Source organism: Oncorhynchus tshawytscha, linkage group LG08 (assembly GCF_018296145.1).
Source record: "Oncorhynchus tshawytscha isolate Ot180627B linkage group LG08, Otsh_v2.0, whole genome shotgun sequence".
NCBI lineage: Eukaryota > Metazoa > Chordata > Actinopteri > Salmoniformes > Salmonidae > Oncorhynchus > Oncorhynchus tshawytscha.
This window is the reverse complement of record NC_056436.1, coordinates 51,296,363-51,319,511: the sequence shown is the minus strand read 5'-3', so window position 1 is coordinate 51,319,511 and position 23,149 is coordinate 51,296,363. Positions and strand designations below refer to the sequence as shown.

General features: G+C 44.0%; 1 protein-coding gene across 5 annotated transcripts in view; it reads right to left on the bottom strand.

The window, feature by feature from the left end:
* LOC112256346 (follistatin-related protein 5) overlaps window positions 1–23,149 on the bottom strand; it is a 167,503-nt gene that overhangs the window by 99,639 nt on the left and 44,715 nt on the right. The window lies entirely within an intron of this gene.

The following is a 23,149-nucleotide window of genomic DNA, read 5'->3' as shown; positions in this document are numbered from 1 at the left end:
TGGAAACTTCAAACGCTTAGAAGCCTTTTTAAACCTTGATTACACTACAAGTTTGCATTTCCTGCAACAACAGGGTGATCAAATTAAGATCCCATGTAGATGCAGGTTATACAAGAATGTAAAAACATTAACATCAGATACTAGAAAGGTAATAAGATGATAGTCAGAGTTTGAAAAGCTTTTGAAGTTCACTTGTAGTAACTGTCTAGGTTTAAGTAAATCTCGAATTGAGGCAAAAATGTGTGTTTTATATTATTTTGTACTACTTTTCAGGCAGTGAGTTATCGTGTGTTTAACAAGTCAACCTTCACACGCAGTGAGCATTCTTGACAGGGCAAGAAGCACGGTAACCTCTCATCCGTACCAAATGTGTTGGGGCTCAAACGGAAGGTTGCTCTCTCTTAGGTCCCCTATCCACCAGTTCCATTGCCCTTTGGATTCACTCTCAAGGGCAGTGTGCAAATGACTTTTCCTTATTTGTTGCTCCGTCTGGCTTAAGCTTTCGCAAGCAACATTGTTTCAGCTGGGCACTCAGTTTCCCGCACCGATGAGCTCGGGACGGACACAGCTCTGTTTCAGGTGTTCTTGACTTTTCTTTTTACAAAAAAAGGTTAATTTGTCAGCAAGACGCATCACTTAGGCTAATTCAGGCTACAAGAGTGTAGGCCTAATGACAATCGCTGAATATAATGACACTTTTTGGTGTTTTGTAACAGAAATCTCCTTCCATTAATCAAATGGCGGGTTCACACTTCACAGTGCACTTTTTGGATGCTAGAATCATTTTGGTGTTGACGAATGTACGTAGGTAGCCTACTTTTTGGAGTGATTTGTTTGACAGTCAGATGAAATCATCATGAAATGAATAGGGACCCCCAAATATCACAGTATAATTAGCAATGCTCAAGGGGAATAAGAACATGGCCACCAACGCTGGAAAAACAATCCCACTGAGACTAATGATGGCCACTGAAATGATGGGAAGATTCACTCAATAAGCATCATTTATCTGCTGGAGGTCTATTTATGTTGCTTTTTGGTTGTCTACCTCAATAATTATCAGGGCACCATTTCACTACGTAAGCTAAAAGCATTGTGAATAAAGTACGAAGAAAAATGTGTATACACAACGTGTTGAGCGCTGTCCTACTTTTCACAAATCCACCACTATTTTGAAATGTTTATATTTATCGGACAATCCACTGCTGTAGTGAGCTATATAACATGAAATATACATTAGGATCAAAGTATAAACAAGGGGCTACCATACTCTTCTCTGTAATCATCTTTGAGCTTTAGTATTGGCCATTGAATAAGGAGTGGTGCATCATAATGGTACGATGTTTCAGTGCCTCAGATGCCTTCTTTACAATTACCAATGCATCTGCCCCTCAAGGTGCACACGGTGTTCTAATAAACAAACCCCGCTATAGAGGGAAATAAAAACACTCTACTCTCATTGGTCAACGAGGGAATCCGTTGGCAGGGAACCTGAATACAGTAACAAACAAACCACTCGTAAAGAGGCTTCGTCACCCTGGTAGCGACTCCCCGTGGGTGTATTATCCCCTATCTGTCAGGGAGGATTTAAACGATACAAGTGTCTACATTGTGGCCTGATTCAAGCCCATCAATGGCCATGGTTCGCTGTGATTTATTTATCCCCCTCGGTGCGGTGGCATAATGATTATTCAATGTGACTTTGTGTTGCACAGTAAGGTGCCCAAACACCACTGACGGGGGTCATAGAAGGGCAGAGGGAGTTTGTTATTGGTATGCACACCCAGTCTCTGGGTGATCCAGTGACATCAAAGACAAATGAATAATTCTGTGCAATGATTTGTTTATTGATGACTAGCCGTTTCAAAGTGAGAGGCGCGCGGCGGGAGGGAGGGAGTATCCGATTCTGGGCGCTAGTTAGCGTTACTGCATTTGTAATTGTTGCTGGCTTTATCCGATGAAAAAACTATTTTCTTTGGAATGTTCACTTGGAAAATGTTCGTTCATTATTCATAACTGTATTGTACAGCAATGAGGACGATTTTCAGAAAGACAGAAGGACAGATAGAGTTGCGTAGATGAACGGCTGTATCCAAAATGCATGGATAGTTCACAGGGAACTGTCTTGATTTGAAGGCAACAACAATAGTGGAAATGACTGAGGTAAAACAATAACCAGGGAAAAAATAAGTCATGCTCACTGGGATACAGTGAGTGTCAGATTTATTCAGCCCATGTGCTCAGTCTGATGGTCTAGTAAGCATTTGTTATGTTGACCCCAGCGCACATAGTTTTGAAGGGCAACGCCCTTTTACGTATTCATAATCACGTATTCATAATCACGTATTCATAATCACGTATTCATAATGAGATGCATGTCGTGTTTAACTCTAAAGAGTTACATGGACAATAGACAAAAGACATGACCAGATTGACATTGCAGTGGTTCAAACACGAATGCATTTAGGATGGAAAACTCAATAATGTCCCTGTGCACCACTCGTTGCATCATACTTTGCTAAATCATTATAATACATACATATCTAGTGCCTTGTGGCTACCAGAAGCATTTACCTCTTTGGTATGCTCCACCTTACTCTCTTTGCGGTGCCTTTCTGAATCTGAAGCCTTCAAACCCATTACAAAGCTGAATCTAACTGACTCGCTCCCATTCACATTCATAAGCATGCCCCCAAAGCATGCTATTTACAGCACTCTCTCAGATATACAATGCATGCTTTTTCCCCAACAATATCCGATTTGCCGTCTCCATTTGTTCCATAAACCCAGGATGCAAGACCCGGCCCATGTGATGTTTTCGTAACAGCGGCTCTGAGTCCTTGGGGAAAGTCGGGAGTGTAGTAAACAACAGTTTGGAAGCTCTCAGATCATCTCAGCTCATCTCACCGTGGTGTGTTAAGATTCCCCAGAAGACGCACGTGCGAGAACAAGATGATGCAAGTCTAAATCAACAGCACACTAAACAACGCAAAAAAACTTTACATGACACGACGCACAACACGCACAGCTCGCCACACGTCGCCCCGCTTGGATTAGTTCCTTGAAAGTTGCACCAGTAACATATTGTGTTACCACGGTCTATGGAGAAGCGGCCTACGTAGGAAGTGGGTAAAACCGGAAAGGTGTCTGCACTCGAGAAAAGCATTAACATTAACGCTAGCAGGAAAGACTGTGTATATTTACTAGCATACCTGCTGTCATGGAAACAAAGAGTAATATATTCACGGTGGCAGACCGGTGTCATTTAACCTGCTCCCTTTCAATCCCAAACAATTGTAATTCATTCCTCCACACTGGCTTAATTAATACCTGATAAGAGTGTTTTAGGCAGAAGAGAGAAGCCTGATTAGTTCTCGCCAGTGTGTGTCATCACTAATCACTTGTGGCATTTTTGTATTGAGAAAGACTTTAACATTAATAATTCATTAATAAATACCCAAGAAAGGACCCCCTGCTCAGAAATCACAAGAAGGTTGTCGGCTCTATTCTTACATCACTGCATTGCAGGGCAAACTACATGTATATAGCACTCTGTTGGTGGCAAGAATTTTATATAATCATTTAAATTGGAAAAACTAAGTGTTGAATCAAGTGTCGTTTTTTGTACCAGTTCATAAACCATGTGCCATGGAATTGGTATGTTGAAAATATCTTCCCATTTATTTTGAACCTGTATGACACAGCTGTCAACATTTTTGTTCTCAAATGAAACTGGTATATTTTTCTATTTATGCCAGTTCCTTTCAGCCAATTTGTATCTTTAATATATGGCAGGCAAACAAGTTCCCTACCTTCTCCCTTTTCCACTTGCCTCCTCCATTTTTGTGGTAGTGCTGCAATCAGTTGGCTGTAAATTAGGATTGAGCAGATATTCCCGTATATTTCCGATAGCTGCATATGTGACTCCTTCCATTCATAATGTCATTAATAAAGTATAATACCATTTTTAAACATTTCTTCCATAAACAATGTTTTTTCATTCATCAGTATATTTGAGTTTAACCATAACATTTGCTGTAATATTTGTTATATCTTTTCTGGAAGATAAAACTGAAATTGTAACCAGCTTTGTATGGCTTGTTTAAGACAGAGTGATACTTTAAACAAAATGTTCTTTTCAATTAGTCGGACATGATTTGTAATCTTAGTTAGCATCTCTTCGACAGTGGACTATTTCCTCAGTGAAACTATTGCAAAGTGAATTCTATTGTGTTCTGAACGAGGCGACCGAAAAATGTATTTACCAAAACAAATGTACTTTTGTACAATATTGAGTCCCACAATATGGAAAGGAGTTGTAGGGAAGATGGAGAAATACTGTACATACTATTAGAGACACATATGAATGAATTCATGTTGAGCGTGGGTTTACCTGCAGTATGTAATTGTCAATCTATACAATTATACAAACTGACTGGGGGGGGAAATGGACAATTATAGTGAATTTCTATTTTTAAAAGCTCTAGGATCAAGACGTAATTGGTTTGATTACACAAAATGGTAGGCTAAACGCAGTGCCAGTGGTCTCCCATTGTTACTAAAAGCATGTGTAAGGCACAGACTTGCTCGGAGCTGAGTGACGCCCCACTGTTAAAACATGGTTCAATATAGATGCCTCATGACATTTTTTGGAACGATAAAAAAAACAACACACGCGCTTAAACGTTTTGCTACCGTACCTTCATTTCAAATAGCGTGATGCATCTGTCCAAATCCTCAGTGACTTGGATAGGCCTATACTTCTTTATGGGAGAAAGATTCCCAAATATTTGAATGTCGTTTCTCTGCCAACACAACATTGCTAGGAATGCATCCAATAGGTAGTCACGGCGTCACAATGGATGTGATCAGAGGGTTGTTGCAAGGTTGTCGCTCAACATTTTCCAATAGTACCGATGTTGTACCAAAGTTGTAGCCTATGAGGTTTCTGAAATGTCGTATTGGCACCAAAGCTTACACTCTGAAAATGGTGTTGTGAAGTCCATCTCATCACAACCTACATTACAGTAATTGCAAAATTGCGACAATTTATTGTGCTTGTTGGTGTTGATTAAACAACTAATGAAAATGTTTAATAAGTGATTATTTAAGGCGCAAAAGCTTTTGCCGCCATTTAAAGCAGCCTCAAAAAGTTTTTTTTTTTTTTTGATGTTGCCCTTCGGGTTCCTCTCCATGTAGCTCACAAGTGAAGCCTGAACCGAAACAGGTTGTCTTGGGAGATAGCTAAGTATTCAACAGGAAAGTACTGCTGTCGGCACAACAAGCTAAACCCATCCAAGCATGCTCAGCCAATCGATTGACTGCAAGTGAGCATTAGTCCCCTGTTCTAGACCAAAGCACACAATTGGGTGTGTAAAGGTGCTGTTTGTGCAATCCAACTGCACGTTCACTCAACCAGGATTGAACTTTCCATCCCATTAATCTCTCTGGCCTGATCAGTCAATAGGGGCCCATGCTTTTCTCTCAGTGTGTCCATATTAGGATGCGTCCCTCATTCCATGTCAGTAAATGGTCCTATTTGTCAGAGTGTGCCATGCTTGACTAATTGTCAACTCCTAACACTACTCCCAGTGTTAATTCACATGACATTAAGTTGTCTTGCTGGTGGCAGCTAGCCACAGTGTGTGTTTGGTGACATACGATATCTTGGGGTGTTTTGGTACAGTTGTTATTTTTGGCTTTTTTGACCGCTGGTTTTCTGGTCGAAGTGGACAGAAACACATGTCCCAGTAATGTGTTCATATTATGATGTGGACTTAGTTCATTTGAGGATGGGTTTTGTTTGTTCTATTATAACAGCTTGTTAATGGTGTGTCAAAAGAACACAAGAGCATGCTACATGTCACATGTTGTGGTTTCTTTGCGTCTGAGTCGGGTTTTGATTTGATTTGATTTGGTGTGTTCTTTAGAATCTTAGTAAACAGCAACTATTGAATCTGAAACGGGGGAATTTACCATCAGAACCCAAATGAATCAAAGATTCTCCCGTTTCTGTAAAGAACTGTACACCTCCGATTGTAAATCCAAACCAGTCCTTTCTAAAATAATTAAGAACCCTCAAAAGAGGAAGCCACCTCACTGGGAGCCTAAATCGCTCTTAATGAACTCAAATGGGCATTGGATAGCATAAATAAAGGCAAAACACCTGGATGGAACGGTATAAATTCTGAATCAATTAGGTCCACTATTACTCGAAATTATTAACACAGCCATTCACAAAAGAACATTTGGGAGAGATGTGAATACAGCACTAATTTGGCTTTTATTCAATAAAGGTAAGTATGCCAACCAGTGTTCTCACTATCTACCCTTATCTTTGATAAACACAGATATTAAACAGTTTTCTATGATTGTCGTCCTGTCTCAAAACTTACTTACCCAAATTGGTCCACACAGGCCAAAGCGGGTTTGTTAAAAAGCTTTTATCCTCAGATAACCTCTGTTGACTATTACATATCTTAGATGCTTCATCAGACACAACAGCTTCTTGGGCTGTATATCTCTCAATGCAGAGAAAGCTTTTGGTAGACTAGAATGGTCATATCTCTGGTCTGTATTGTAACATATGGGAATTGGATCCCATTTCGTTAATATGATTGAAATATTATATGCCAATAGTTTAAAAAAACTATATCTGCTCAGCTCCATTCAGAATCACTAGAAGCGATCCCATTTTTTGACTTTGCTATTCTTATTATCCACGGAACCTCTGGCCCAGGCAATTCGTTAAACTAAGGAAATAACACCAAATTTCCTAAAATCGACTGATCACTTCATCAAAAAAATATATAATTTAACTAGACAAGTCAGGTAAGAACAAAGTCTTATTTACAATAACGGCCTAGCCCGGCCAAACCCCAACAACGCTGGGCCAATGGTGCGCAGCCCTATGGGACTCCCAATCATGGCTGGTTGTGATACAGCCTAGAATCAAACCAGGATCTATAGTGACACCTCTAGCACTGAGATGCAGTGCCTTAGACCACTGCGCTACTCGGGAGCCCCATTATATGCAGACAATATTTTACTGTATCTAGACAACGTACAGTTGAAGTCGGAAGTTTAGATTCACTTAGGTTGGAGTCATTGTAACTTGTTTTTCAACCACTCCACAAATATCTTGTTAACAAACTATAGTTTTGGCAAGTCGGTTAGGTCATCTACTTTGTGCATGACAAGTAATTTTTCCAACAATTGTTTACAGACAAATTATTTCACTTATAATTCACTGTATCACAATTCCAGTGTCTCAGATGTTTACATACACTAAGATGGCTGTGCCTTTATGCCTTTAAACAGCTTGGAAAATTTCAGAAAATGATGTCATGGCTTTCAAATCTTCTGATAGGCTAATTGACATCATTTGAGTCAATTGGAGGTGTACCTGTGGATGTATTTCAAGGCCTACCTTCAAACGCAGTGCCTATTTGCTTGACGTCATGGGAAAATCAAAACAAATCAGCCAAGACAACAGAAAAAGTATTGTAGACTTCCACAAATCTGGTTCATCCTTGGGAGCAATTTCCAAACGCCTGAAGGTACCACGTTCATCTGTACAAACAATAGCACGCAAGTATAAACACCATGGGACCACACAGCCATCATACCTCTCAGGAAGGAGATGCGTTCTGTCTCCTAGAGATGAACATACTTTGGTGCGAAAAGTGCAAATCAATCCCAGAACATCAGCAAAGGACCTTGTGAAGATGTTGGAGGAAACAGGTACAAAATAATCTATATCCACAGTAAAACGAGTTCTACATCGACATAACCTGAAAGGCTGTTCAGCAAGGAAGAAGCCACTTCTCCAAAACCGCCCCCAAAAAAAGCAGACTACGGTTTGCAACTGCACATGGGGACAAAGATCATACTTTTTGGAGAAATCTCCTCTGGTCTGATGAAACAAAAATAGAACTGTTTAGCCATAATGACCATCGGTATGTTTGGAGGAGAAAGGGACGGCTTGCAAGCCGAAGAACACCATCCCAACCGTGGCAGCATCATGTTGTGGGGGAGTTTTGCTGCAGGAGGGACTGGTGCACTTTACAAAATACATGTCATCATGAGGATGGAAAATGATGTGGATATATTGAAGCAACATCTAAAGACGTCAGGAAGCTGAAGCTTGGTCGAAAATGGGTCTTCCAAATGGACAATGACCCCAAGCATACTTCAAACGTGGAGCAAAATGGCTTAAGGACAACAAAGTCAAGGTATTGAAGCGGCAATCAAAAAGTCCTGACCTCAACCCTATAGAAAATTTGTGGGCAGAACTAAAAAAGCGTGTGTGAGAAAGGAGGCCTTCAAACCTGACTCAGTTACACCAGTTCTGTCAAGATGAATGGGCCAAAATTCACCCAACTTATTGTGGGAAGCTTGTGGAAGGCTAACCGAAACATTTTACCCAAGTTAATGCTACCAAATACAAATTGAGTGTATGTAAACTTCTGACCCACTGGGAATGTGATGAAAAAAATCATTGCTCAGCAAACTGGATGCATTCTATCACAGTGCCATCCGTTTTGTCACTAAAGCACCTTATACCACCCACCACTGCGACTTGTATGCTCTAGTCGGCTGGCCCTCGTTACATATTCGTCGCCAGACCCACCTTCTCCAGGTCATCTACAAGTCCATGCTAGGTAAAGCTCCGCCTTATCTCAGTTCACTGGTCACGATGGCAACACCCATCCGTAGCACGCGCTCCAGCAGGTGTATCTCACTGATCATCCCTAAAGCCAACACCTCATTTGGCCACCTTTCGTTCCAGTACTCTGCTGCCTGTGACTGGAACGAATTGCAAAAATTGCTGAAGTTGGAGACTTTTATCTCCCTCACCAACTTCAAACATCAGCTATCTGAGCAGCTAACCGATCGCTGCAGCTGTACATAGTCTATTGGTAAATAGCCCACCCATTTTCACCTACCTCATCCTCATCCATACTGTTTTTATTTATTTACTTTTCTGCTCTTTTGCACACCAACATCTCTACCTGTACATGACCATCTGATCATTTATCACTCCAGTGTTAATCTGCAAAATTGTAATTATTCGCCTACCTCCTCATGCCTTTTGCACACATTGTATATAGACTCCCCCCTTTGTTTTCTACTGTGTTATTGACTTGTTAATTGTTTATTCCATGTGTAACTCTGTGTTGTCTGTTCACACTGCTATGCTTTATCTTGGCCAGGTCGCAGTTGCAAATGAGAACTTGTTCTCAACTAGCCTACCTGGTTAAATAAAGGTGAAATAAAAAAATAAAAAATAAAAAATTGCTGAGATTATCACGACTTCCGCCGAAGTCAGCTCCTCTCCTTGTTTGGGAGGTTTTTGGCGGTCGACGTCACCGGCTTTCTAGCCATCGCCGCTCCATTTTTCATGTAACCACTTGTTTTGTCTTGTTCCCTGCACACCTGGTTTTCATTCCCCAATCAATCTACATGTATTTATTCCTCTGTTCCCCATCATGTCTTTGCGTTGAAGATGTCGTTCCCATAGCAACGATTAAAACATTCCCTAACCAGAAACCGTGGATTGATGGCAGCATTCGTGTGAAACTGAAGGCACAAACCACTGCTTTTAATCAGGGCAAGGTGTCTGGTAACATGACTGAATACAAACAGTGCAGCTATTCCCTCCGCAAGGCTATCAAACAAGCTAAGCGCCAGTACAGAGACAAAGTAGAATCTCAATTCAACGGCTCAGACACAAGAGGTATGTGGCAGGGTCTACAGTCAATCACGGACTACAGGAAGAAACCCAGCCCAGTCACGGACCAGGATGTCTTGCTCCCAGGCAGACTAAATAACTTTTTGCCCGCTTTGAGGACAATACAGTGCCACTGACACGGCCTGCAACGGAAACATGCGGTCTCTCCTTCACTGCAGCCGAAGTGAGTAAGACATTTAAACGTGTTAACCCTCGCAAGGCTGCAGGCCCAGACGGCATCCCCAGCCGCGCCCTCAGAGCATGCGCAGACCAGCTGGCCGGTGTGTTTACGGACATATTCAATCAATCCCTATACCAGTCTGCTGTTCCCACATGCTTCAAGAGGGCCACCATTGTTCCTGTTCCCAAGAAAGCTAAGGTAACTGAGCTAAACGACTACCGCCCCGTAGCACTCACATCCGTCATCATGAAGTGCTTTGAGAGACTAGTCAAGGACCATATCACCTCCACCCTACCTGACACCCTTGACCCACTCCAATTTGCTTACCGCCCAAATAGGTCCACAGACGATGCAATCTCAACCACACTGCACACTGCCCTAACCCATCTGGACAAGAGGAATACCTATGTGAGAATGCTGTTCATCGACTACAGCTCGGCATTCAACACCATAGTACCCTCCAAGCTCGTCATCAAGCTCGAGACCCTGGGTCTCGACCCCGCCCTGTGCAACTGGGTACTGGACTTCCTGACGGGCCGCCCCCAGGTGGTGAGGGTAGGCAACAACATCTCCTCCCCGCTGATCCTCAACACTGGGGCCCCACAAGGGTGCGTTCTGAGCCCTCTCCTGTACTCCCTGTTCACCCACGACTGCGTGGCCATGCACGCCTCCAACTCAATCATCAAGTTTGCGGACGACACAACAGTGGTAGGCTTGATTACCAACAACGACGAGACGGCCTACAGGGAGGAGGTGAGGGCCCTCGGAGTGTGGTGTCAGGAAAATAACCTCACACTCAACGTCAACAAAACTAAGGAGATGATTGTGGACTTCAGGAAACAGCAGAGGGAACACCCCCCCATCCACATCGATGGAACAGTAGTGGAGAGGGTAGCAAGTTTTAAGTTCCTCGGCATACACATCACAGACCTACTGAATTGGTCCACTCACACAGACAGCATCGTGAAGAAGGTGCAGCAGCGCCTCTTAATCCTCAGGAGGCTGAAGAAATTCGGCTTGTCACCAAAAGCACTCACAAACTTCTACAGATGCACAATCGAGAGCATCCTGGCGGGCTGTATCACCGCCTGGTATGGCAACTGCACCGCCCTCAACCGTAAGGCTCTCCAGAGGGTAGTGAGGTCTGCACAACGCATCACCGGGGGCAAACTACCTGCCCTCCAGGACACCTACACCACCCGATGCTACAGGAAGGCCATAAAGATCATCAAGGACATCAACCACCCGAGCCACTGCCTGTTCACCCCGCTGTCATCCAGAAGGCGAGGTCAGTACAGGTGCATCAAAGCTGGGACCGAGAGACTGAAAAACAGCTTCTATCTCAAGGCCATCAGACTGTTAAACAGCCACCACTAACATTGAGTGGCTACTGCCAACACACTGTCAATGACACTGACTCTACTCCAGCCACTTTAATCATGGGAATTGATGGGAAATGATGTAAATATATCACTAGCCACTTTAAACAATGCTACCTTATATAATGTTACTTACCCTACATTGTTCATCTCATATGCATACGTTGATACTGTACTCTATATCATCGACTGCATCCTTATGCAATACATGTATCACTAGCCACTTTAACTATGCCACTTGGTTTACATACTTATCTCATATGTATATACTGTACTCGATATCATCTACTGTATCTTGCCTATGCTGCTCTGTACCATCACTCATTCATATATCCTTATGTACATATTCTTTATCCCCTTATACTGTGTATAAGACAGTAGTTTTTTTGGAATTGTTAGTTAGATTACTTGTTCGTTATTACTGCATTGTCGGAACTAGAAGCACAAGCATTTCGCTACACTCGCATTAACATCTGCTAACCATGTGTATGTGACAAATAAAATTTGATTTGATTTGATTTGATTTGAGTACGATTGTTTGTGTTACGTGTGTATTGTTGACGCGCCAGACTGGCCTGTTTTTTCCATGTTATTTTTCATGAAGATGTTTATTGTTAAACATAATTCTTGTGACTGTTTTGAGCGTTTTGCACTTTTGCCTAAATAAAGTGTGCGCCTGTTCACAAATCTCTGCTCTCCTGCACCTGACTTCGCTACCAGTACGCACACTTCTTACACCTACCATAGAGTCAGTAGGAGCATGTACCTCCTGAGTCGAGGAGCGCATCCAGGAACAGGCGGCATCATCTCGGTACCATGATGGATCGCATTGTCCAGACCATGGACCGCTGGGAGAGACAGGAAGTGTCTCCAGCGCCTCGACCAGCACAACCGGGGTTACCTCTACCCGTCCCGTCCGGATCCAGCTCCAGTGGGATGCGTCTCTCCCTTCCCAGGGAGTATGATGGGATAGCCACACAGTGCCAGGGGTTCCTTTTACAACTGAACCTATACTTGGCCACCGTTCACACAGCTCCCTCAGGAAGGGAGAGAGTGTCCGCCTTCGTCTCATGCCTCTCGGGGAGAGCTCTGGAGTGGGCAAACGCCATGTGGAGAGAGGAAGATGCGGCGATGGACCACTTCGAGGAGTTCACCCGCCGCTTCCGGGCCGTCTTTGAAGGTAGAGCGGTGGGGGAACAACTATTCCATTTGAGGCAGGGGACAAGGAGCGCACAGGAGTTCACGCTAGAGTTCCGGACCTTGGCCGCCGGAGCAGGATGTAACGACAGGGCCCTCATCGAACACTATCGATGCAGCCTGCGTAAGGACGTCCGACGAGACTTGGCCTGCCGGGATGCCACCATCACCTTTGACCAACTGGTGGATCTGTTTATCCGGTTGGATAACCTGCTGGTCATCCGTGGACGTCCTGAGGTGGCTCTGTTGGTTCCATCTCCCAGCACTCCCGCTCCGGTGCCCAAGGAGTTGGGACGGGCTGTGCGTAGGGAGGCTGGAGGAGGGACCTTCACTTGCACCATCTGTGGCCGCAGAGGGCACACTGCCGGTCGGTGCCGGGTTGGTCCCTCTGGGAGTCGAGGCAGCAGGCAGGGCACTCTGGCATCACCCCAGGTGAGTCTGCACCACTCTCATCCAGAGTCCTCTGTCATCCATCTGTTTGAACCTGTTTGTTTCCCTGAGTTATCCCCGCATTCCCAGCATAAGCCTCTCGTAAATTCAGGAATTTTATCGACAGAGCGGTAGCTCTTAGTTTAGGGATCCCCATTATTCCTGTGGATAGACCTTCCCGGTTCACGCTCAGGATAGTCGACCATTAGGGTCCGGACTAATCAGGGAAGCCACCATCTCCCTGGCCATGGAGACGCAGGGGTGTCACAAGGAGAGAATGAGTCTCTTTCTCATTGACTCCCCTGCGTTTCCCGTGGTACTAGGCTTTCCCTGGTTGGCCTGTCATAACCCCACCATTTCCTGGCAACAGGGGGCTCCCACGGGGTGGTCGCGAGAGTGCTCGGGGAGGTGTGTAGGGGTTTCCGTTGGTGCTACCACGGTAGAAAGTCCAGACCAGGCCTCCACCTTGAGCATTCCCCCAGAATATGCCGATTTGGCTCTCGCCTTCTGTAAAAAGAAGGCGACTCAATTACCACCCCATCAACGGGGGGATTGTGCGATAAATCTCCTGGTAGACGCTGCACTTCCCAGGAGTCATGTGTATCCACTGTCGCAAGTGGAGACGGTGGCTATGGAGACAAATCCCTGCATTAGGGGTACATTCGTTCCTCCACTTCACTCGCCTCAAGTTTCTTTCTTTTTTTGAAGAAGGATGGAGGTCTGCGCCCGTGCATTAAATATAGAGGTCTAAATCAGATCACTGTGAGGTACAGTTACCCGCCACCTCTTATCGCCATAGCGATTGAGTCAATGCACGGGGTGCGCTTCTTCACTAAACTGGATATCAGGAGTGCGTACAATCTGGTGCGTATCCGGGAGGGAGGCATTTATTACCACCTCAGGGCATTATGAGTACCTCGTCATGACATGCGGGTTGATGAATGCTCCATCAGTCTTCCATTCATTTGTAGACAAGATTATCAGGGACCTGCACGGGTAGAGTGTAGTGGTGTATATCGATGACATTCTGATATACTCCGCTACACGCGCCGAGCAGGTGTCCTTGGTGCGCAAGGTACTTGGGTGACTGTTGGTATATGATCTGTATGTCAAGGCTGAGAAATGTCTGTTCTTTCAGCAGGCCGTCTCCTTGCTAGAGTATCGCATTTCCACATCAGGGGTGGAGATGGAGAGTGACCGAATTGCAGCCGCGCGTAATTTGGTTGACTTCCACCACAGTAAAGGAGGTGCAGCGATTTTTTGAGTTTGCCAATTACTACCGGAAATGTATCCGGGGTTTTGGCCAGGTGGCTGCTCCCATTACCTCACTGCTGAAGGGGGGTCCTGTACGTCTGCAGTAGCCGGTTGAGGCGGACGGGGCTTTTGGGCACCTAAGAGCTCTGTTTACCTTGGCTCCCGTGCTGGGTCACCCGGATCCCTCTTTGGCATTCATAGTGGAGGTGGACTCGTCCGAGGCTGGGATCGGAGCCATGCTCTCTCAGCGCTCGGGCACGCCACCGAAGCTCTGCCCCTGTGCTTTCTTCTCGAAGAAGCTCAGCCTGGCAGAGCGGAACTATGATGTGGGGGACCCGGAGCTGTTGGCTGTGGTTAAAGCATTGAAGGCGTGGATACATTGGCTTGAGGGGGCTAAACACACTTTCCTCATCTGACTGACCACCGCAACCTGGAGTACATCCGGGCAGCTCGGAGTCTGAAAACTCGACAGGCAAGGTGGGCCATGTTCTTTACCCATTTTGTGTTTACCCTGTCCTACAGACCAGGTTCCCAGAATGCGAAGGCAGACGCACTGTCCCGGCTGTATGACACAGAGTAGCGGCCCATGGATCAGTCTCCTATTCTCCCGCCCTCCTGCCTGGTAGCGCCGGTTTTGTGGGAGCTGGATGCGGATATTGAGCAGGCGTTGCGTACATAGCCCGCTCCCATCCAGTGTCCCATCGGGCATCAGTATTTTCCGTCTGCTGTCCGTGACCAGTTGGGCCCACATATCACCCTCCTCTGGTCATCCGGGGATCAGTTGGACGGTGCGCTCTCTGACTGGGAAGTACTGGTGGCCCACCTTGTCTCGGGATGTGAGGGTTTATGTTTCCTCCTGCTCGGTGTGCGCTCAGTGTAAGGCTCCTGCCCAGAGGTAAGCTACATCCCTTACCCGTTCCACAACGGCTTTGGTCACACCTGTCGGTGGATTTTCTAATGGATCTTCCTCCCTCACAGGGAAAAACAATGATCCTGGTCGTTGTGGATCGTCTCCTCCCTCTGAACGGTCTCCCTACGGCCCTACAAACTGCAGTGAGGCCCCGGTGTTCATACCGGGGGACAGAGTCTGGCTCCCGACCCAAAACCTGCCCCTCCGCCGGCGGAAGTCGTGATATGCTACTAGTACGCACACAACTGACAGAAATAAACCATTCTCTCTACTATTATTCTGACATTTCACATTCTTAAAATAAAGTGGTGATCATAACTGACCTAAAACAGGGATTTTAACTAGGATTAAATGTCAGGAATTGTGAAAAACTGAGTTTAAATGTATTTGGCTAAAGTGTATGTAAACTTCCGACTTCAACTGTATCTCAATTGCTCTCAAACACATTGAAGATCATAGATAAATTCTGATAAATGAATCTTACCAAATCAGCCCTAATGCCTCTCAAGACCCGATGGAGGACTCCATCTCCAATCCTTTCCCATTATAAATATTTGGTAGTAGCTAAGGTTCCTTCCTTAGATTAAACCATTGCCAGAAATGTTAACAGAATGCTAAAATAATTTCAATCTTACCTCAGTTCATGAAATAATATCTGTTTCTTTAACCGGCAGAATATCTATTGTCAAAATGAATATATTGCCACGGTTGAATTTCTGCACTTCAATGCTTCCCATGGCTCACCCTTCTGGATATTGGCAAAATAAAATCATAGTGCGGTTTGAAAATGTATATGGCCAGGGAAATGATCCCAGATGAAGTTTTATAAATTAACACATTTACAAAGAGGGACAGATGTAAGACGACTATACGTACCAAACTTTAAATTGTATTTCCAGGCACTAGCATTTCGCCCAATCCTAAATTGGTTTAGATAAGATTCTTCTGCCCTCTGGCCTACTATAGAGAGAAATATGATGTCTTCTATTGCCTTGGAAGAGGTGGTATTCACTGATATATCCCTTAAACGATGTAAACTATGCTTTGGCCCTATTATTGCTTGCACAATTACTATTTGCCGCAAAATTGAAAGACAACCGAATGAAAATGGCATGCCCATGCCCCAATATTTCGCAATAATGCCTTGTGATCTGGAGGGTGACCTTTTGCATCCCCCTAATTGCTCAAATGTGGAATCTCTATCCTTACCGATATCACGGACAGTACTGGTTTGAGAACATTCCAAGATTTGAAAGATATAGTATGTACACATTACCAGACAATTCCCTTTTTCTATGCTGGCCTATGGAGTCCCTCGGAAAACTCAACTACTGAACCATCCAATGATGGGCTCCCAAAATAACTGATCTCAATAATATATAAACACCTTTTGGAAAGCTCATATTCTGAGCTAGCCATTAAAAAAGTATTGTTCACAGATTGAATCTGAACAACCCTTTAATTGGAACAGAATATGAATAAATATGACCTTGGCATCCTGTAATCCAAACCATTAATTTATACATTTGAACTTTATTCAAAGACTGTATTTAACACCAAGGAAACTGGCCCCAACTGTTCACCATGTCCCCTAAATCAGGTAGGCACATTCCTTCATATGATGCGGGGGTGCGCTGCAGTTAGATGCTTCTGGGGAAAAGTTACAAAATAGATTTTTAAGTGCATGAATTAAAATGCTTTGCATACTTAATGATGATAGGCCCTTGAATCTTGAATACAAGCCAATTAGATATATTCATTTAGACTTTTCTTTGCTTTCAGGCCCACAGGAAGGGGTGGTACGGGGGGTGTCTTTGGTCATTGTAGGGGAGGGGAGGGGAGGGCAGGGGAGATTGCGTTCGGGGGGGGTTAAAGTTCACAAAAACAAGCTTGTATTAGACTTGAAGCTTTTCCTCTGTCAAATACTCAGAATTTCTGATTTCCAGCATTTCTGATTTCCAGTGTTGTCTTGAAATAGCACACATAGAAGACATGACTGTCAGGCTTTAGCTTTGCAAGACTCTGAAGCCATACCAAGCAAAAAAACAAACAGAGGTGATTGACAGAGGTGTGTTTGAAAAGGCAAAACAAAAAATCATTGGGTGGTAACTGTTTCTTGTTGGATCAAACAACTTCCATAACCATTGACCTGAATGGAGAAAAAAAACAGAAGGGAAATGAAATATGCATCTATTCAAAAAGCCAGAGGCGACTTAAGAAAAAGTGAGAGCCTGCAATGTTGTCCGCTCTTTTTTAATGCAGTTTCTAGGAGTCCAGACGACACAAAGTGTGCTGCCGATAGGATGAGCACAAATCCAATCCGGTCATTCATTATTTAGAATTTAAAATAAAAAACTTTAAGTGTTCTGTCCATTGCTCTTTACCTTGAGATGGGCAAGGATACAGCCATTAAGATAGGAAGATAACGGGAGATGAACTTGAAAAAGTGAGGGTTACTTATTTATTTATCCCTAGATTTCTCTGTTGATTAATTTATAGATACAGTAAGTAGCAGGATGTAGAACCACGTGCCCTTATGGTTGTCTGCATCCTCACTGCCCCAAGTCAAAAGCATTGTGAATGCATAAATGGATTAGTGCCTTGTCAGAATCGCCCAAGGAATATTACTTATTTTGGAGGGAAACATCCATGTGTCGAGAAACAAATGAGTCACAGAACGACTACTGATGAGATGAAAGCGAGAAAACTAAGCTCCTGTAGGGACTGGGGTTATACAACCAGGAACATGTGTTCCGACTCCGTCATTTGGATCTTTGTATTTATGCTCAGCAGGTGCCTTATAATAATCACACAAAAAATGAGTTTAGGAGCATAATCAGTGGGGGTGGGGGGGGTACATGAGGAGTTACATACCTAAGAGCCTTATTCATCTCTCGTGACGCAAGATCTTTGCACAGCTCCCTACTTTCATTTCACCACAACTATGCTGTCTTCGTTGCCATTCTAATCCAACTTTGGAGAGAGTGAAGTGAGATATTTCCTCTTGACGAATGCTTATGAATAGACATTCGACTAAAACCACTGTAGAATTACAGGAACGTGATTCTCACCCTCTCAGCCACGGAGTTGTGTCGCTAAGTCTAGCTACTTAAGAACTAATTTTAAAGCTTGAATCCTGATCTACTCTTGGTGCCAAGATAAATAATGCATTTATGGGGGGAATATTGGCCAAAATCTAGGGTTGTCCTTCAATATAATTACAGTGTTGACCTTCAGTGGGGAGGGGGTGAATAGAACCTTATCACCAATCCATCCGTATGGCCTCCATTGTAAGTAGTCCTACCACAGTCCTTCGTTGATCACTGAGAGTAATGATAATGAATAATGAATCTTTGTTTAATCCCATACATCCTTCGCCTGATGTCGTTGGCCAGAAATGTATACGTATCAACATACAGAGAGTATCATCACTTAAAAGTAGACCTCTTGGTCTTCGAAACCTCTTGGTCTGTTTGATCTTACAGATGTAATAAAATCAAATCAAATGTTTTTGTCACGTGCTTCGTAGACAACAGGTGTAGAGTAACAGTGAAATGCTTAATTACGGGTCCATTTCCGAACTATGCAGAGTAAAGATAAGATAAAAAAACAAAATAAAAAATTGAAGTAGTGATACGAGGAATAAATACACAGTAAATAAGGAATAAAACGAATGAGCAAAAGTAACATGGCTATATAAAGGGAGTACCAATACAGAGTCGATGTGCAGTGGTATGAGGTAATTGAGGTAGGTATGTACTATACATATAGGTAGGGGTAAAGTGACTAGGCAACAGGATAGATAATAGACAGTAGCAGCAGCGTATGTGATGTATGTGTACATGTGTTTTATAAATGTTTTATTTAACCCTTATTTTACCAGGAAAATTGACTGAGGACACATTTAAAGCAACGGCCTGGGGAATAGTTACAGGGAAGGGGAGGGGAGATTAATGAGCCAAGTGGAAGCTGGGGATGATTAGGTGGCCATGATGGAATTTAGCCAGGACACTGGGGTTAACATCCCTTCTCTTAGTGCCTTGAGATCTTAAGTGGCCACAGAGAGTCAGGACACCCATTTAACATCCCATCCAAAAGACAGCACCCTACACAGTGCAATGTCCCTAATCTCTACCCTGTGGCATTGGATATTGTTTTAGACCAGAGGAAAGAGTGCCTCCTACTGGCCCTCCAACACCACTTCCAGCAGCACCTGGTCTCCCATCCAAGGACCAACAAGGTTGGTCTGCTTAGCTTCAGAGATGCTTAGCTGCTTAGCTTCAGAGATGTGTGTGTGTGTTGGGGTGTCAGTGTAAGTATGTGTGTGCATAGAGTCAGTGCAGAGAGTTAGAGCAAAAAAGGGTCAATGCAGGTTGTCCGTGTAGCCATTTGATTAGCTATTTAGCAGTCTTGTTTAAAAGTGTTATGGCTTGGGGGTGGAAGCTGTTCAGGGTCCTGTTGGTTGTGCATCGGTACCACTTGCCATGCGGTAGCAGAGAGAACAGTCTATGGAAAGAGGTGTTGTCATGCCCTCTTCACAACTGTGTTGATGTGTTTGGACCATGATAGATCCTTAATGAGGTGGACACCGAGGAACTTGAAGCTCTCAACCCGCTCCACTACAGACCCATTGTTGTGAATGGGGGCATGCTATGCCCTACGTTTCACATAGACCACGATCAGCTCCTTTGTCTTGCTGATGTTGCGGGAGAGGTTGTTGTCCTGGTACCACACTGGTACACACCTCCTTCCTATAGGCTGTCTCTTTGTCGTCAGTGATCAGGCTTACCACCGTCGTGTCATCATTGGGGCGGCAGGTAGCCAGCAGATTAGAGATCGAATCCCCGAGCTGACAAGGTAAAAATCTGTTGTTCTGCCCCGGAACAAGGCAGTTAACCCACTGTTCCTAGGCCGTCATTGTCAATAAGAATGATGGTGTTGTTTGTGGCCATGCAGTTGTGGGTGAACAGGATGGGACTAAGCACGCACTCCTGAGGGGCCCCTGTGTCAGGGGTCAGCATGATGGATGTATTGTTGCCTACCCTCACTGTCTGGGGGTGGCGTCAGGAAATCCAGGATCCAGTTGGAGTGCAATAGAGATTGCGTTATCTGTGGATCTGTTGGGGCGGCATGCAAATTAGAGTGGGTCCAGGGTGTCTGGGATTACGTAGTTGATGTAAGCCATGACCAGTATTTCATGGCTACAGATGTGAGTGATCAGGGGTCATTTAGACAGGTTACCTTGGCGTTCTTGGGCACAGGGACTATGGTGGTCTGCTTGAAACATGTAGGTATTACAGACTGGGTCAGGGAGAGGTTAAAAATGTTGGTGAAGACACTTGCCAGCTGGTCAGCGCATGCCCTGAGTATGCATCCTGGTAATACGTCTGGCTGTGCCACCTTGTGAATGTTAACCTGTTTAAAGTTCTTACTCAGATCAGCTATGGAGAGCGTGATCACACAGTCTTCCGGAACAGCTGATGCTCTCGTGCATGGTTCAGTGTTGCTTGCCTCTATGCGAGCGTAGCATACCTATTTAGCTCGTCTGATAGGTTCGTGTCACTGGACAGTTCGTGGCTAGGATTCACTTTGTAATCCGGGACAGTTTGCAAGCCATGCCACATCCGATGAGTATCAGAGCTGGTGTAGCAGGATTCAATCTTAGTCCTGTATTAACACTTTTCCTGTTTGATGGTTCATCGGAGGGCGTGGCAGGATTCCTTATAAACGTCTGGGTTAGTGTCTATTTTTGAAAGCGGCATCTCTAGCCTTTAGCTCAGTGCAGATGTTTACTTTTAATCCTTGGCTTCTGGTTGGGATATACAAGTACGGTCACTGTGGGGACGATGTCGTTGATGCACGTGTTAATGAAACCGGTGACTGATGTGTTAAACTCCTCAATGCCATCAGATGAATCCCGGAGCATATTCCAGTCTGTGCTAGCAAAACAGTCCTGTAGCTTAGCATTCGCTTCATCGGACCACTTCCGAATTGAGCGTGTCACTGGTACTTCCTGTTTGAGTTTTTGCTTGTAAGCTGGAATCAGGAGGATAGAGTTATGGTCAGATTTGCCAAATGGAGGGTGAGGGAGAGCTATGTGTGGAGTAAAGGTGATCTAGAGTTTTTCCCCCCTCTATTTGCACAGGTGATTTGCTGGTAGAAATAAGGTAAAATAGATTTCAGTTTAACTGCATTAAAATCACCGTCCAATAGGAGCGCTGGAACTGGATATGCATTTTCTTGTTGGCTTATGGCCCTATATAGCTCGTTGAGTGTGGTCATAGTGCCAGCATCAGTTTGTGGTGGTAAGTAGACAGTTAAGAAAAATATAGATGAAAACTCTCTTGGCAAATATTATAGTCTACAGGCTTATCATGAGCTATTCTAAATCAGGCGAGCAGAACCTCAAAACTTCCTTAATATTGGAGCGCTGCATATGGGGCCCCGCTGACGCTAGGGGGCTCTGTCGGGGTTTCAACTTATTGTTGAGAGTTAGAAAAGTTGAACACACAAGGTGTAATTTCGAAATGTGGTAGTGCATCTGCAGTTTTCCTCTTATGTCAGTCATTCACAGTCACTCAATTAGCCACATTATTTGAGCTGGATTGCTAGTAAGGTAGTCTAGCCAGCTATCTAAGCCTTGTAGCATCTAAGCCAACCGGGCATGCAGGGCACTGGCCCAGTGGGCCTGATCTAAAGGGGGGCCCCATTGATCACTGGGCAAAAAGGGTCAACATCATGGGATGTCTTTATCTATGTATTTCCGGATATCTGACATTTTATTAGATAAAAGGAGTAAACCTGCTCCATATACACATGTCCTTCATTTCATATACGGGGCTAGGATATGCTCCGTAACAGGACAGTTTCTACATTTCTCCAATCCAGCCTCCGAAATCTCCCTGCTACCGTATGAGCCCAGGGAGATATCTGGGGTTGAGATATGTTCAAGACACGCACATAATGCACGTGCACACGCTTCTATATTTGTAAGCGAGTATGTGTCACAATCTGACATACTTAAGCCTTTCTACTCAGGCATGAAATAATCCACATGTCTTCAGAAATGTATCATATCTGTTGTCATTAACACGTGAAGGTGACATATCTGAGCATACATTTGCACTATATTCAGAAGTAGGCTATACAAGGCATGGAAAGGCAAGCATCGTCAGATTTAATCAACGTTGCTATCTCCAAGGAACATCTCTGATATTTCTATTTTAAGAATGCAGCATAGCAAATCCAGAGCTCCAATCACAACATGTGTTTTCTGGAAAGATGCAAAGGTAGGCCAAACTTTGAAAAACATTTTTACATTTTTTTATTTTTAACAGTTGCGCACTCTCAATGTTAATATCCCTGCCTGCCCTGTTTGATATAATGGACAATGAGATGACGGCAGATTGGGTTGTCAGCGGCGGTCCCTCACAGTCCAGAACCAACGTGGGGGCAGAGTGTTGGTCTGTGATCCACTCCAAACTTTCAATGCATATATCTAAATTGTGTCAATATTGCAATAAAATATTCATCATACCACAAGGGAGCTAACATTAGTCTGCCTGCTTCATTCATGACGAAAAAAACGACGAATTGTGACTAGCCAAGTTAATAGTTAACTAGTGAGCAGCTCGTTAGCTAGTTAGCGTATATTAACCAGTAATACAAAATCTGCCTAAATGTTTTCAAACATTAGCTGTTACCTTGATGTTTGATAGGGGGTAAAAAAGGGAAGGCAATGTTGTTATTTGTTAGCTAGGTTCCTAGCTAAATTACCTAAGCTACCAGGTAACTTTTACCCCCCTATCGAGCCTAGCTAGCTAGCCCTACTGGCCACTGGCCAAGTGAGTTAATGTTCTTGATTCCAGTTACTAAGATACATACAACATCTCAAATTAGCTACTCGCTTTAGCATTAACTTCTTTGCGGTATTGTCAGTTCAGCTTCTCACTTCTTTGTTTCTACATTGCCAGTTCAGCCCCATCAATTACAAACTATTTTGTGGTGCCCAAATAAAACAATGACAGTTGGAACTTTGCTCATGCATTTAAACAGAGGGAATTTTA